Consider the following 16,919-nt stretch of genomic DNA (forward strand, 5'->3'; position numbering starts at 1 on the left):
TTTTATGATATTAATACATTAACAAGAAGATAAACGTACTTTTTAATAATTTGAATCATTGAAAGGTATCCATATTGTTAAAGTATCACAAAGACTACAGCAAATAATAGTAATTATAGCAAGTACTATACTTGTGATTTTTATAAGCCCACAGAAGAATTAGATCTTTTGCCAAGTTTTAGGATATATTTCTGCACACATTAGAAAATGCTTGACAGATCTGAATTAACCAACACTGGAATTAGCATTTTCTTGTACTTATAAGGATATAGCTCTATATTTTAAGTGGATTTGCATTTGAATCTTCCTATAAATGAAATTTTGTCCTCTCGCCAAATTTTATTATGAAAAGTGGCCTAGGCATTTAGGTATTAGAAGTTAACTTGCTTCACCAGGCGTGGTGGCCCACACCTGTAATCCCAGTGGCTTGGGAGGCTGAGGCAGGAGGATCCCGAGTTCAAAGCCAGCCTCAACAAAAGTGAGGTGCTAAGCAACTCAGTGAAACCCTATCTCTAAATAAAACATAAAATAGGACTGGGGGTGTGGCTCAGTGGTCAAGTGACCTTGAGTTCAATCATCCATACCAATAGAAAAAACAAAAGTTAGCATGTTTCCCATTGTTGTTTTTCTTTTATAATTCCCTTGATATTTTAATTCAAAAATTTAAAACTGATTAAGTAATGAGTCAACAATGTTAAAATAATAAATTGCTAAAATATTTAAAAACCTAAATTATTTTATTATACATTTAAAAAGACTTTCATTGCCTCTAATTTGGTTTAATTGCTATTAAATAGCAAGTTTAATTAGTGTATGAGCTCTACAACTCAAATGACATGACTCTTGTCAGAAAAAATATTTACATTAGAAATTTTCCCATGATAATTTCACAATATATGCATGTAAGATATGTCACAGGGAAACCCATTAATCTGTAAAATTAATATATGTTAATAAAGAATTTCATTAGCTCATTTAAGTGTTATGACCATATGCAAGGTGCAGAAATTTATGTGGAATTTTGCATCTTGTAGGAATTTCATACTTTTTTCTATTTTTAAGTGAAAATATCCAAAATCTCTAAATATTATTTTCCCCTTATATTACTATGCTTAAGTATCACAGGTTACATTCTTTTCAAAGACCTCCCTGAAGTTAAATATCTAGTCCCAAATGAGCAATTTTCTTAGAAGTTATTTTTATGCTTTATTTTATTGGTGTAATAAGCTAACCACAGAAAGACAACTAATGTCTGATTCCACCTACTTGAAATATCCTTAAAGAGTCTAATTTATAGAATCAAGAGTGGAATGGTGGTTGCCAGGGGATAGGGGTGGATAGAAGTGGGGAATTGTTGTGGATAGGGGGTGTGCCCCCAAAGTTTATGTGAGTGACCATGCAAGAATGTTCAGAGGTGAAATGACTGAGTCCTGAGTCCTTAACCTCATCAGTAGATTAATCCACTGGTATGAGTTAACTGGGTGGTAGCTTATAGATAGGTAGGTGTACCTGGAAGAAGTAGGTCAATGTGGTGTGTCTGTGGGTTTTTTAATTTTGTCCCTGACCTGTGGAGCTCTCTTTCTGCTTCTTGTTGCTGTGTCCTGTGCTACTTTCCTCCACCATGATATTCTGCCTCACCTTGGACCCAGAGCTATGGAGTCAGTTAACCATGGATTGAACCTCTAAAATTACTAGCCAAATTAAACTTTTGCTCCTTTCAGTTATTCTTGTCTGGACTTTTGGTCACAATGACACAAAAGCTGATTAAAACAGGAATTAATTGAGCAAGTTCACTTACTGTTAAATGTTTTTAATTTCTTAAGGATATTCAGGAACTATCTCCTAGCATAATTTTTAAAAAATTAGAATGTAAAAGAAAGGATCAAACAAATCAAACTTGATTTTATATTTTAAAAAAGATGAAGAAAAAGTGAACACAGAGGGATATAATTTTTGTTTTGTTTAGTAGAAGATAATAGAATATAAATCATCACTCCATGAATTATTGATTCAAGGATTGGTTTTCATTGGCACAGATTCATATTGAGCTAAGCAAATGTTTTAATATTATATCTCTTCCTTGTCAATGAACAATCAATAGGTTAAAGTGACGTATATGTTACATTTTGAAAGTGCAGAGTAAAACACTACCTTGAGAATTACAAATTAAAAAGAAGATAAAAGCAATGCTGTAAGTAAATAATGAAAAGTACATTTTCTCCATAGCTACAGAAAATCTACCAACTCTCAATATTGTGTAGTCTGGATAACCTCTCTCAATCTTCTAGGCTTGAAAATATTTCCAACATTCAGAGAATTGACTTTGTGAATTAACCTACTTGATTCTCATTTTTTTCTTTCTATGAAAGTATGTCTATTCTATAGAGATCTTATGACTGAGATAATATATAATGTCCTGTACATAATAAATTATATAGCTGTATATGCCTGTATGTTCAACTTTCAATACTATTTTTGTTTTGTTTAGTAGAAGATAATAGAATGTAAATCATCACTCCAGAAACTATTGATTCAAGTATTGGTTTTCATTGGCACACCCAAAGATGGTATCTCACATGTGCCAGGAGTTATATATCTGTATCTACTCATATTCTAAATCAAAAGCTTCTAAAAATAAATGAAGTCTTCTCCAAGATTATATAATAATGGATATGGAATTTGTGGCACCTTAGAAAAAGTATGATATACCATATTTACCACCAATGTTGTTGGACCTGCCTAGGAGGATAATTGATTCAGAATAATAAGTCCTGATTATTCTCATTCTAAATTAGTTTGAATCAACCCAATAGTGGCATTCAGAGAAATCTGTATAAAATAATTACCTTCTTTCTAGACACTATATTTTTGAACTTAGCAAGGCAATGAAAATCCTTGGAATAGAACTGGAGACAACATGAACAAAGAGAAAATGAATGGATAAGGAAAACAAGGACAGAGCTAAAAGAAACAAAATATTATGTGTTCCAAATGTCTGGAAGCCAAGGGACCCAGCTGTGTTACTGCTGAAAGTTATCTGTATGCTAATAGTCAGAAATCTACCAAGAGAGCTAATGGAGAAATCTAGACTAGGGTTGATGGCATAAAGAAAACATCTGCCTAAGCAACTGTACTTTATTTCTTAATATGGAGCCTAGATATCATGATACTTAAGCTCACACATCCTTATTCCAATACATTACACATCCTTATTACAATATTTTCAAATATTGAAGGATACATGACAATCTGAAACAACACTCCTTTTTGATTTTTCAAGTGTGTGTCTAGATGAACAGATGTATGGGAAACAAAACCATTGACAACCAGAACCTGAAGGAATCCGTGTTCTTTAGGGTAGATGTGCTTACAGGTAAGTTCATGGATTTGAATTACCCCTGGCTTCTATGTTCAGAGAACTCATATTATTGTTTGACATACTGATAGAAAGTGTGTTTAGCTCTTCAATGCCACATCCTAATTAAGTAGAGGACTTTTGGGGAATCTGCTTTCACAGCTATTTTACCAATATATTCTTTTCCTTAGGGAGTACCCTGGAGTATAGTTTCTTTTCCATTTGTGCAGCACAAGTTGTTCCTCTTTCAGACCAAGTAGATAAGAAACTAGTTCCAACGTACTTTAATGTGAGTATATAAAAACTTCATTAAATGCAGAGTACCTGTCATGATCTGTAGGTTCTTCAAAGATGCTTCCATTGATCTTTGAGCTTGCCTGGGGTATTAATTAGTGAATAGATTCCGAGTACCTGTCAGTACCACCAGCGCTTAACTAATTCTGAAACTCCTGTTTAAAGACTCCTATTTCTTTATGCCTATTAGATCTTTCTTTGCTTTCGGGATTATTTTCCCTTTGGCTGTCTGTCACAGGAGGTCAAGATGCATGGATTACATCAACTGGTTCTCATGCTGTTTGACTTCCTTTCTCTTCAGCCAATGGAGAATCTCAGCTGGATACTGAAGGAAGGGAGTGAAGTGACATTCAATCTTTTGTTCTGGTTAGGCCTTGTGATGTTGCCTGGGGCTTATTGTAGCCTTTGACTTCTTTCAAGGATCTTAGCTCCTGAACGCTCTCTTCCTCCATCTCTAACCCCCTCCCCCATTCAAGCTCAAGGGTGGGGTCTGGAGCTGCTACTTGCTCTGGGTTCCTAAAGTACCCTTCGGTGTTCCTTTACTTCCAGTTTATGCTCTATCATTTTGAAAACCAATCTTGTTTGAACTACCCTACATTTTTCCTTTTGGGACCTTACATAATGAAATATCTTAATCTTGATCTTCCTAAAATTAAAATCATTAATTCCAACAAATATTTTTCTTTCCATTTTCTCAGTTCTATTGACAAAACAGTATTATTTTCTCACCATGTTATTATGCTATTTCATAAAAAAACCAACAATATTATTCATTGAGTATTTTAATTAACAAATCCATTTCATGTACATTATCTCATTTAATCTCACGACCACCTATGCTTTGTTATATCTATTGTATGCATGTAGAGATTTGCTTTGCAACACTATGCCCATAGTCATCCAGAATGCTATCTTAGCATCAGTGCAGTTTGTCTTAGCTACACACAGGTAACTTCCTTTCTTCCTTTATCTGCATGGCTAATTTATTTCCATTCTCTCTCTGTAGTGCTTCTCATATCATTTCTTTCTTTTCTATCTTCCTTTATTTGTATTTATATGACTTTTATTTTTATGTTTTGTATCAGGGATTAAACTCAGGGGCACTCAACCACTGAGCCACATCTCCAGTCCTATTTTGTATTTTATTTCGAGACAGGATCTCACTGAATTGCTTAGCAACCTCACTTTTGCTGAGGCTGGCTTTGAACTCATGATCCTGTCTCAGCCTCCTGAGTCGCTGGCATGCACCAGAAAGCTCTAAATTCTAGTGTGCCTCACTCATGCCATTCTATGTGCAGTACAAATACTTTCTCAGACCTCTCATGTTATATACAAGGCCCAAACCCTTCAACAACTTCTTATTACCCATTAATAATTTTCAGAGTTCCCAAGTATCTAGCCACTCCTCACTATTCTGACAGGTACTCCCTGCATTTCAGTCCAAATAAATTACTGTAATACCATCTTACCTGATTTGTTTTTTCTCCTCACCTTACATTTCCTTCTCTCCAGGAGATAATTTCTCCTGTTCCTAGAAACTGATAGAATATTTCCCATCTTTAAAGACCCAGTTAAAATGCCACTACAGGTTTCCTTGACCAAAAGGAAACTGCTTTGCTCTCTAAAGTCCCATGACACTTCAATCCTTCCACTCTCCTTGTTTCACTGTCTACCATGTTGGTTGTCTATGTGCTGGGAGCCATCTGTGACCACGTGTATGAACTGAGTCACGTTCCAGTCATAGGCAGGGAAGTCCCTGCCTTGGGAACTCCCAGGCAAAAATCCCCTGGTGTGAGACTGCCCACTTCATGCTGGCACCCTGACCTGCTCACTGCTCAAGTTCAAGCACAGTAACCTCCCATGCCAATCAACCTGTTTATTGCAAGAGCCCTGCCACAAAGGGAAACAAAACTCCTCCCACTGAAACCTTATCCCTGCCTTTGATGTGCTCCCCCTTAAATAAAAATTGGGCTTTTTTCAGTTCAGTTCCAGTTCCTATCAGGTCTGGAAGACCCCTCAGGTGCTCTGCTTTTTAAATCAAACCTTTGGCTTTGTCTCTAATCTTTTACTGATTATTTCAGACTTTTCATTTTCTCCAGCGACTCACACCTTCTCATCAGGAACCTGCTCTGTCAGGGTATAGGATACCCTGTCCTATCTATGTAAACATTTAATATGCCCGTCATGTATGTTAGACCATTAAAAGCTAAGGAACATGTCTTATTCATGTTTGTGGCACTCAAATATTCACTAAATCTTGATTGACTCAAGGAATTAGGTGCAAAGAGAATGATATTTGTAATTGTTTTTTAAGAATGTCAAAATAATTGGTGAGTATCTATGTTCCTTTAAATTTTTTTGATTGCTGCTTTTAACTTAAGCTTTACAAAATTCTTTTTACCATTAAAAAATTTTCTGAGTTATGTTGTATGACTTTTGGTAAACAGCAGTGAAAATATAATCCAAAAGAACTCTTTCAAGAATGGTCATTTTTATCTAAGAAATGTAGAAGTATAGGCCTATGTAAGTACATGCCTTTAGATATAATTTTACTCTATTACATTCTAATATCAAGAATGAAACCATCATTTTTCAATTTCAACTAAAGAAATTTTAGATAAAAAGCAGGAAGAATAAGTATTTTATCTACTTTTATATTGATGGTGTTGAAACCATCTTTAATACTTTGGTAGATATATAATACATATTTCATTGCAACCACACAAGGAACTTCTTTCTCTTATGTATTACATTTTTATTTTCAGTTAATAAATGAAATAGCTATGGTTTATAATATTAACCAGAAACATCCACAGTTTATTTGAACATCAATCTCCTTGCATTACAAATAAAAACTAACAAAATCTTCGAACACACACAAGTCTTCTTATTCCTTTTCTATTCTCTTTTAAAAAATACACGTGTTCATGTCACAGTCCAGCTGTGTTCTTAATGCCTTCTCAGATTGAGTGCTACCTCAATTCAATGTGGCTTAATGCTCCAAGTCACTTAAGTTCCACCTTTTCTCAGATAATTTATCTTTTCAGATGAGACATCACATTAAAGAATATAACCACATTGGAGATATTATTTTACCTTTTGACTACATAAACTCAGTTTGAGATAATTACATTAGAATGTTTGATGTTCTCTCTGCTTCTAACTACATTTACCCTTGCTCTGCATTATTGGATGATGCTGTGTTATAGATGGGAACCAGCTTCTTCTGGATCACACATAATTTAGAAATGAGCCAGAATAAATACAACCAATTGGGGCCATGAAGGGTTGCTTAAGAGGCTGTAGTTAAGCACATGTTGTTGTGCCCTTATAGAAGAGCTCATGAGAATCTAGTTTTATTCTATCTGTCTATCACACAGATATTATCATTCAAGGGCTTCTATGTGCCAGGCACTGTGCTAGGAAACTGTAATATATTACTTCCTTCTAATTCCTTTTGAAAAGTATGTTTTGTAAGTGAGGTTCAAAGAAGCCAGCTTTTCCCCATAGGGAGAAAGTTGATGGAATCAAAATCTAATGTCCAACTTTTTTCCATACCTCATGCTGAATCCCAAGGATTATCCAGAGAAACTGAGAGTAAAAACATCTCAGACAAAGCCCAGCATCTTCTTAGACATATATAGTTTGGACTTGCCAATGAGACCAAAAATGTTGTTTTTAGCATTTGGATATTTTATGGTTTTATTCTCCCATGGTGACTAATTTCAGGACAATGTGAGATCAGGAAATATAGATATGGGAAGAAATGTCCTCAGTTGGCTCTTGTAAGCTGGTAAGAGCTAGTTCAAGCATGAACTTGAATATTCAAAAGGAGGAGACAATACACCATCAAAAAAAAAAAAAAAAAAGACCCCTACATGCAAATAATCTCCACCATCCATGGATGGTTAGTATCCAAAGTAAGTATGAAACAGACACACCTCTGACCCAGATACCGCTTGGCCACTCAAACATGACTTTTTTTTTTTTTTTTTTAAAGCAATTGTCAGCTTCAGAATTGAACTTGAGAAGAGTGCTCAATTTTTATTACAGAAATATATTTTCATGAGAGAGCTTCACCAGTCAGTCAGAGATTGCATTAAGGAGGTTAAGACACTTGACAGAAGAGGAAGTTAAGGTGTTGAAGGCATTTCAAGCATATATCTAGATCCAACAAAAAGCAAAGTATTAGGAAATATTATTATGGAAAGCACTTTTTGGACTCTAGTATATAATTTCACACTAACAGGTGTGCATATTCATAGACTATTTAATTCACTCAACAAGTAATGATCATACAACTCCATATGCCAGGCATTGTTTTGGACCGTGGAAATAGACCAGTAACCCAGACAGATGATATATCCTGCCGAAATGGGCTTATATTCTATTAAATAGAGACAGAATTCAAACAGTACAAATAATAAGAAAATATTTTATATTCCATTGACTCAAAAAGTAAAATTTTATAAAGCCCAAAATAATGCTTTTAAAGTTATAGATAAGGGAAAAAATAAATCTTAATGCAATGTGTCTTGTACCTCCACTACATTTCTTAAGTGCTTCCTAGAGATTTAGAAGAAACATCATTTAATCCCTCACAAACTATTTCTTGAATGCCTACTTAAAAAAAAAAGCAATATTCTACGAAGTAGGTAAGCCGTTTTTCCAAGTCATTTATTTTCCTTGCCCACATGGGATTTATATTCTAATGTCGGAGGGAGACAAATATGCACAGATGAAAGTCATGGGTAGTTTCAGGTACTGATGTATATTATAAAAGTGATAAATCAGGGTTGTATGACAGAGTGTCCAGGTGAGAGCTTGGACTAAAGTGGTCAGTAAAAGATGGCCTGAAAATAGGGATCAGAAGAGAGCTTTGAGAATACTATCCCCCTAGAACACCAACAACCCTGTTCCAAATTTTTAGTATCATGGATCTTAGTCCTTTTGGGACAGCCCTGATGGTCTGGGAACAAGACATTCCAGGCTGAGACAACAGAAAACACAAACTCATTGAGATAAGTATGAGCGGATTGTATTTCTAAATACATAAAGAAGGTTGCTGAAACCTAAGAACAATTAGGATAATGGATTTCATTACTGAGATTAAATCAGAAAGTTCTGCAGAAATGTGTTATGAGTAGTCGTTTAGGTTTTGGTAAATTATTTGGAATTTATTCTAATTCTAAAGTGAAGTCATATGTACATCTTAAGTAGGGAAGTGACACAATCTGATATATTTTTTAAAATGATCATTCTGACTATTGCTCTCATCCTTGAGACTTATGATGGTTACATGGGATAGGGTGTAGAAAGGAAAATGAGGATAAATGGGCAGATATGGGGAGTGCGTTAGAGGGAAAGAGGGCACATTCAAGCACATTCAGACTCAGTTCATGTGTCAGAGAAAAATTCCGGACTACCACATGTCACCAGCTCATCTTTTCCAACATGAGGGGATATCTCCCACAGACCTACCTCACTGTCATTGAAACATTATCTGAAATTCTTAGTTTGTTTGTTTGGTGTCTACCTACCTTCTCTATAACACAGGGGCATGCGTGCTGAGAACACATTTGTCTTGCTCACAGCTATATCTACAGTACACAAAACACTGCCAGACACATAATAGGTACTTGTTAAAAGAATGAGTGTGTAAATGAATTAATTAATGAATACAACTTCTACCCAGTGGTTCTAGGGTCATATAGATAAATCCATATTCCATAAGAAAGTCCTTAACATGAGTAAAATCCACCTCTTGATTTTCTCTTCTCAATACTAATTATGTTGACTTTCTTAAAGGATTCCTCTTATACACAGCCTTCCATACACATGAGTTCTATATCAGTGGATTCAACCAACTATGAACCAAAAATATTTTTTAATAAATTATATCTTTATGAATCTTAGATTCCTTTTCCTATTATTCACTAAACAATATAGTGTAATAATAATTTACATAGCATAGCATAACAACCTGAGAATCTGCAGATTTTGGTATCTACATGGATCTTGTTACTAATCCCCATAGGTAACAAGGAGAGAAGACTGTATTTTCTAATTTCCTAAATATCCTGATAGATTTTAAAACATTGATCTATATAATGAAAAAGTATGTATTTCTATGCATTTGAACACAAATGTACAGAAATTGTTGATGATTAAATTATTAGTATTACATATACTCATATTAATTACTAATAGCTGATTTCGGTACTGCCGATCTTATTTTTCTGGAAAGTTCAAGAGTCATCATGGCAGATCATACAAAAAGGACAAGAAAAATTTTATTGCCTCATATTTGGTCAAACTAAACTCTCTCATGAAAATGGATGTAATTTACTTGTCCAGAAAGATAGGTAGAGACTATTGGTTACCACTCATGAGTTTTCCTTGGTAAAAGAAAAACTACTTCACCTGGGACTAGATTAAGCCATTCTATCTACTGCTATTTGGACATGATAGTTCTGACCAAGTATACAAAAATAGAAGGGTTGAGCAGAGGATACAGCTTAGTGGTAGAGTGCTTGCCTAGCATACATAAGACCCTGAATTCAATTCCCATCATTGCAAAAAAGAAAGATATTGTATAAGAGTTCAGCAAAAACTGCTTAAAGCAAATTTGCTGTGTTGGAGGGAGGGGCCCTGTAGTCATACCCCTGTACCTTCCAACTTCTTACCCCTTGGTGGATGTAATGTGATCCTACAGGTGCTTCTGCAGTTATCTCGGACCATGAGTCAAATTTTGCCATATTCTAAGAATGGAGAAATAGAAAATTTGGGGAAAAAAATCATGGTCCTTCCTACACAACAGCTGTTAATTTCTTATTTTTTCAATAAACCCTGTTGTTTGGAATCATCTGTTATATGCAGATGAATCTAATTCTAATTGATGGGGGACTTCATTCATTTCTGAATTTCTATTGCCTTACAAAATCGTTCCTTGAAACTTGTACAAATTATTTGGCCAGTTCATTGAAAACATGTAGGAAAATTTCACTGTAAGAAAACTGGAAACCAGCTCTAATGCTTTAAATATCCACGAGGAGACAACACTGGACACATCACATACTCAACTCAAAGTCTAGACTGTTTTCCTTTATCTAGTTATTTTACATTTCTTTTCTTTATGACTTCTTAAGCACTTTGAAAGATAAATGAAATTACCAGTATTATTTGCTAGTTGAAAAATAAATAGGATTATGTTAAGAATGAGTTATGATTTAAAATTCACAAACATTTTTCAGTTTTCACAATTGCACTACAAATAAATATTCATGGTTACTGACATGATTAAGATTAACTAAATCAGACATTGATTGATTATATTCCATGTTAAAAGAAAAATAAAACTATTTAATTAAAATTCACATTAAATACTTATGAACTTGATCTACCCAAGTGTATAATCTTCCTTATTCCACTTGAGCTTATAGAAAATATATTTATAAAATTTATGTCTATATATGCCTAATATCTATTATAATATATTTTTGTCATAGAAATGTCATGTCTGCTCTAAGAATACCTGATATACCAAAATCCAAGAGTACAAACACAAAGTCACAAATTAATACTAGAGTGTCCTCTCACATAACATTGGTACAAAGTGACTTACCGTCTGTCAGTAGAGATGAACAGGACAGAATGGGACTCCTTAATGTGAGTGTTGTGAGTGACACTTGAAGAAATAGCTATGTGACCTATGGGAAGGAGGGATTTAATCTGTATTGGCATTGGGGAAAGAGTAAGAACTTGTTAGTTGTGCCTGCAAGGATGAGGAGACGGCAGCAGGTAAAGAAGAGAAAGAAGAATTGAAACCGGAAGAATATCTCGGACACAGGCGTGGGCACTCACACAGGCCATCTGCCACTGGTATTTCCCAATAGCAAACCTCAGCCTGACAAATGGAAGGTGACGTCTGCAATGATTTCATGAACTGTAACAGTCCCATTTTAAACGCCCTGTCTTGAACACATCATCTCTGGTGCATACAGTCAACGGCAGGAGTCTCAGTTCATCAGTCCTGCCCTGAACTGTATTCCCAGCTTTATTTCCTGATATCTCAGATTTTTCTGGAGCTTTAGATGGCACTACAACTTAATGAGGACTGTGTATCACTATGAAAGCATCTATGCGGACAGTGTGTGAATCACAAAGAAAACAATGGACTACAGGGAATCCTCAACATAGGCTTTTGTACTTTGATGGCATTACCATACTCTAAGGATTTAAAATACTTTAACTTGGATATCTAATCCAATGCCAATTTTTTGGAACAGATTTATTTTATTTTCATAAATGCTATAGAAACATTCTATTTTAAAAAAACAATGAAAATGACTCACCATATGCCTTCATAAAGACAGTCAGTCTTTACTTTTATTAGTTTACATTTTATCCTTCCTGAGTGGGACCTGAAAAAACTAATTATATCAGTCAGCCAAAAGGAGTTTTTAGATTCATTTGTAATAGATTTTACATATTCCGGCAATGGTTATTTCTGTGAACAGTAACAAATTATGGGTGTTTCATGTGTCAAACGTGATAATATTGAAGTGGAGAAAACAACAGCAATGGAGGTCAGTCACACTACTTCTGATGAGCCTTTCTGCAGTGTGGCCTGTGACTTCTAAGAGTTATTCTTTGTCTAAATGTCTTTAAATATGCAGCCTCTCTACAGACATAAGGAAGGGCAAGGCGTGTATGAACCCTGCTCAACTCAAGACACATGGTGTAAAGAGCATTGTGCTCTTGAGGACCTTTATGCACCACATTCAGTGACAGCTGTCAGCTGTGGCCATAATTATAAGCTGTCATTAGTGGGAGTTCATTCAAACCAATCTCCATTTATTTGAAGGCTAATATTAAAATGGACATCTGGCAGTTACCCATAGTATGGGTAAAACTCTGCCTAAAGCTATACCTACAAAACTAAACACGTAGTCATACACATAAAAAGCCATACATCTGCTGTACAAACACAAGTGCATGTTCAAACACACACAGAGAAGGTTGAATTGCTTTCTTTATCCCTCTCTTAATTTCTGTGGCTGAACATATTTGATAAATTTCTATCGAGTGCTTATAAAGCTATACCACAATTTATAATCCAATTACCATTTTTAGAAGAAAAATATAGTATATGTCAATTCAAATGAATGAAAAGGTGTTTATTGTCCATTGATCCTTGTTACTATGTACTTACAAGGTAGTTATTGACCTTTGGTTTTAAGTATGAACTTAGGTCAAATTTTATTAACTAAATAATGCTTATCATATAAGACAGCTACCAGGAGAATCATTGTCCTGGAGCCAAAGGAGATAAATGGATAATATTTCCAATGTGCAAAGTTTTCATGACATGTGTTCTAATATCCATAGTTAGATATTTTGTCCAGGTAGAACAAGATGTTGACAAAATAGAACCTATTAAATAACTAACCTGATCAGCTTGCTTTACTTTTCACTCTCTACTTGGCCTCATTTTTACCTTCTGCCATTCCTTGGGACTGGGGTGAGGCAGAACATCATGGTGGAAGAGTGCGGAGAGAATTGGTTCACATGGTGATAAGTAAGAAAACAGAGAGGTCTTCACTTTCCAGATACAAATATATATATATATATATATACACCAAAGCCGCACCTCCAATTCTCACCTCCTTCATCCATACCCTACCACTTCAGTTACCACTCCATTAATCCCTATCAGGGGATTAATCACTGATTGAGTTAGGACTCTCACAACTCAATCATTTCTCCTCTAAACCTTCTTGCATTGTCTTACATAAGAGCTTTTGGGGGACACTTCACATCTAAACCATAACAGCATCTTTCCATAAGCATAAGTATCTTTAAATATCTTTACTTATAACATCTAATACAAATAAATGCTATGCTAATAACTGTTATACTGTATTGTTTAGGGAACAACAAGAAGAAAAATAGTCTCTACATGTTAAGTATAGATGCAACTTTATTTTCCAAATATTTTCAATCTGTCATTGGTGGGATTCATAGAGAGACAACCTGCAGATATTTTGGAACATCAACTGAATTTCCACACTTCACACTTGCTTAAGCATGTACAAGAAAATATTACCAGCAATATAAATAGTATAGAACACTTACATATTAATGTTAGAAAATACAGAATGTGGTGACATATGTTTGAACCACAATACAACTATTAGATGAGTGCTCAATCTAAGATAAGACATTTAACTGATCTAAGTCAATCTCATCATAATCTATCCCTCTGCTTTCTTATGAGGTTCTCATGAGGAACAATTAAGGTTTCAGATAAACACATATTCACATATATGTATACATACAAGACTTTGGTGAACTTCAAGATATCAGACCCTTAAATATATATATTTTTTTATTTTTACAGACTGCACTTTGATTCATTGTACATAAATGGGGTACAACTTTTCGTTTCTATGGTTAATAACAACTTTGGCAAAGAATAGTCTTCATTTTCTTTTCTTTGGAATTATTAGATTTTAGGATGAAGCCAGATTAAATCACAGTGAGTGACTTAGATGATCTGTTGTAATTGTTCAGTTATACATGATGTCATGCACACATCTCAGTACACGCTTGTCTTTAATAATCACACGTAGGGCAACCATTGTGCATAAGAGAGAATCATGATCCAATGTGGCAAAAAATTGGAAAAGAAATAGTCACATCACATCAGAATCACTGAGCATAGATTTTACCACAGATACTTAGAAATTTTTGTCTAAGTGGATAATGAAAAGATTAGAGTTAGTGTACCAAATCTTTTATAATTATGATGAGATAATTTAAAAATCAATGTTGAAAACCACTGTTAAAAAGATGAAAAACGTTATACTGTGTCTAACCATAATAAACTCTAACAGAAAAAATTGATTTATTCAAAAGAAAAGCATGTTTACATAGACAGTGACTAGAATTCAAGAACTCCATAGTGTTTCAAAGCTCACCTCTGGATTTTATATTATGAGGATTGTTTCTACATTTGCAGGATTGGCACTATCTGTTTTTCCAGAAAGCATTAAGAAATGGGAAGCGTCATTTCACCTCTTACTAAGTCTCCAATGTACCAATAGTATCAACTGATAAGATTGTTTTCCAAGACCATGGGTGTGGTTCATAGGTAAATGACAGAGTGCTCTGTCTTTGCTACTCAATTCTCAATAAGGATCAGACAAGGACAAGTGATTAAGGCTCATACCATCACTTATTTCGACAATCATCTCCCACTGACTTAAGTAGCTATGTTATCCTAGTGAGTGAATTCAATGACCATGGTTGCTGTTATATGGAGAACCAAATACTTCAGTGTCCTCTCACCAACATGCTAATGGATACCAAAAGCAGGTATAAAGGACTCTAGTTTAAAATGAATAGTACCTTCTAAACTTAACTTTCCCACGTGGCTACTTTAGGCAAGAAATGTGCATGCAGCACAAATTTGCAACCCAAATGGAGTAGAATGTTTTCTATACTTATCTCTTATCTTTTAGTAACTCAGATTCAATAGGTTTGATCATGGGTGATATAATGGCTTTATGATTAATTTACTAATCTTTTACTATGAATAATGTCTACTTCTCATCTTTGTATTAAATAAGAAATTATATAATATAGGGTTCATTGTTTTCATAAAGATGTTAAAAACAAATGCAAAATTAAAACTCAACAAAGAAGTATACCCCACACAGATGTTAAAATGAAAAAAAAAGTATGAATTTTTAAAAAATTATTCTGGGTACATAAACCCAAGTCAACACTAGTGAGCCTAGTATTCATTTGAATTATAGATTTAATGTTATACTAATAAATTCTCTTGAGAGCAAACAGTCAAACATATTTCATGCACTATTAAGTCAGTAGCAGTAGAGGTTGGTGTGTGTGTGTGTGTGTGTGTGTGTGTGTGTGTGTGTGTGTGAAACTTGATAGTTATGAAAGCACATAACAAAGCATTATTCATATGGTTAAACTCTGAAAATATTCTGTGACTTAAATAAGATGGTACCATCATCACTGTATAAAGAAACAGGTGCAGAGGTGTTTATTCACTCAATCACTCATGTGTCACTGCTATTGTTTGGCATGTACCATAGACTATAGATAGCACCTTGGGTATTAGGAAGGTAATAGTAAATGAAACATATCAAATTCCTACTTTCTGAGTTTTTATTGAGGAATATAGGCATGGGGAGATGAACAAATAAATATAAGTTCAAGTGGGGATAAACACTACAAATAAAAATAAGTCATGGTAAGGATAAGTAAATGAGGATGGTCCAGAAACTATTGCAGATGGTATGGTAATGGGCAGTCTCTCTGATATGATATGCTAGCAGAGATTTCAATAAAACAAGGGTGAATTATGTATGCATATAGAAAGATTACATTCCAAAAGAGAAGCAGTAAGTTAAAAAAAAAAAAAAAATGAGGTAGGAGTAGCTCAGCATGTTTGAAGGAGACACAGACATCCAAGAAGTTTGGAAGAGCACCTGAAACAAATTACCCAGAATGACAATATGCAATTTTAAGTTGTTTTTACAATGATATGCAGTGATGAAAATGATGTACCAACTTGACAGGGAAAACATTACATGTATAGATGCATTGCATGAGTCATTTGGGAGTCTAAGGATTGAGAAAAACTAAAAGCTGAGTTGCACAGAAGTCTCTGAGCAAGAACATCACTTAAGAAAATAAAATTCAAGCCAATGGGAAAATCTTCTTGGACCTAGACTGGACCATGAAATTATAAATCTGAGAATTTATTGGAATGTTTTGGAATGCACTTTTTGAGAAGATGCAGAACATGAACTCTAGTCCTTTGTAAGTAAGTATTAAAGAACTGGCCTATGCTACTTAGGTAACATGATATTTCCTAATACAGGTCAAAGTCATAATATCAAAGGAAAATTCAGCAAAATTTTCTAACTTAGAAATCAGAATGATTTCATGCCTAACGTCTGATGGTCTGAATTAAATACGTTGGGATTTTGAAAAGAAAGAATGTATTCTGTCTACTTTGGATTGGCATCTATATAAACTATTTCCTTCATCAACTTTAAGTAATTAGTGACAAAAAGCTTAAAGTTATACTAGACCTGGAAGTTCAAAATATGCAACCATAACCCTAAACATTCAACTCTGTGTGAAGTGTGTAAGCATACCACGATGCCCATCTGCCTGATATACTGCCATATTCAAAGTCTACTCTCCACCCTAATCTTCCTCCATCTCTCCG

At 34.5% G+C, this 16,919-nt stretch overlaps 1 protein-coding gene across 1 annotated transcript in view; it reads right to left on the reverse strand.

Annotated features, from left to right (window-relative positions):
* Gpc5 (glypican 5) overlaps positions 1-16,919 on the reverse strand; it is a 1,347,364-nt gene that overhangs the window by 563,376 nt on the left and 767,069 nt on the right. The gene's annotated exons all lie outside the window — the stretch shown is intronic.

The sequence above is a fragment of the Sciurus carolinensis genome, chromosome 5 (assembly GCF_902686445.1).
Source record: "Sciurus carolinensis chromosome 5, mSciCar1.2, whole genome shotgun sequence".
In the NCBI taxonomy this organism is placed as follows: Eukaryota; Metazoa; Chordata; class Mammalia; order Rodentia; family Sciuridae; genus Sciurus; species Sciurus carolinensis.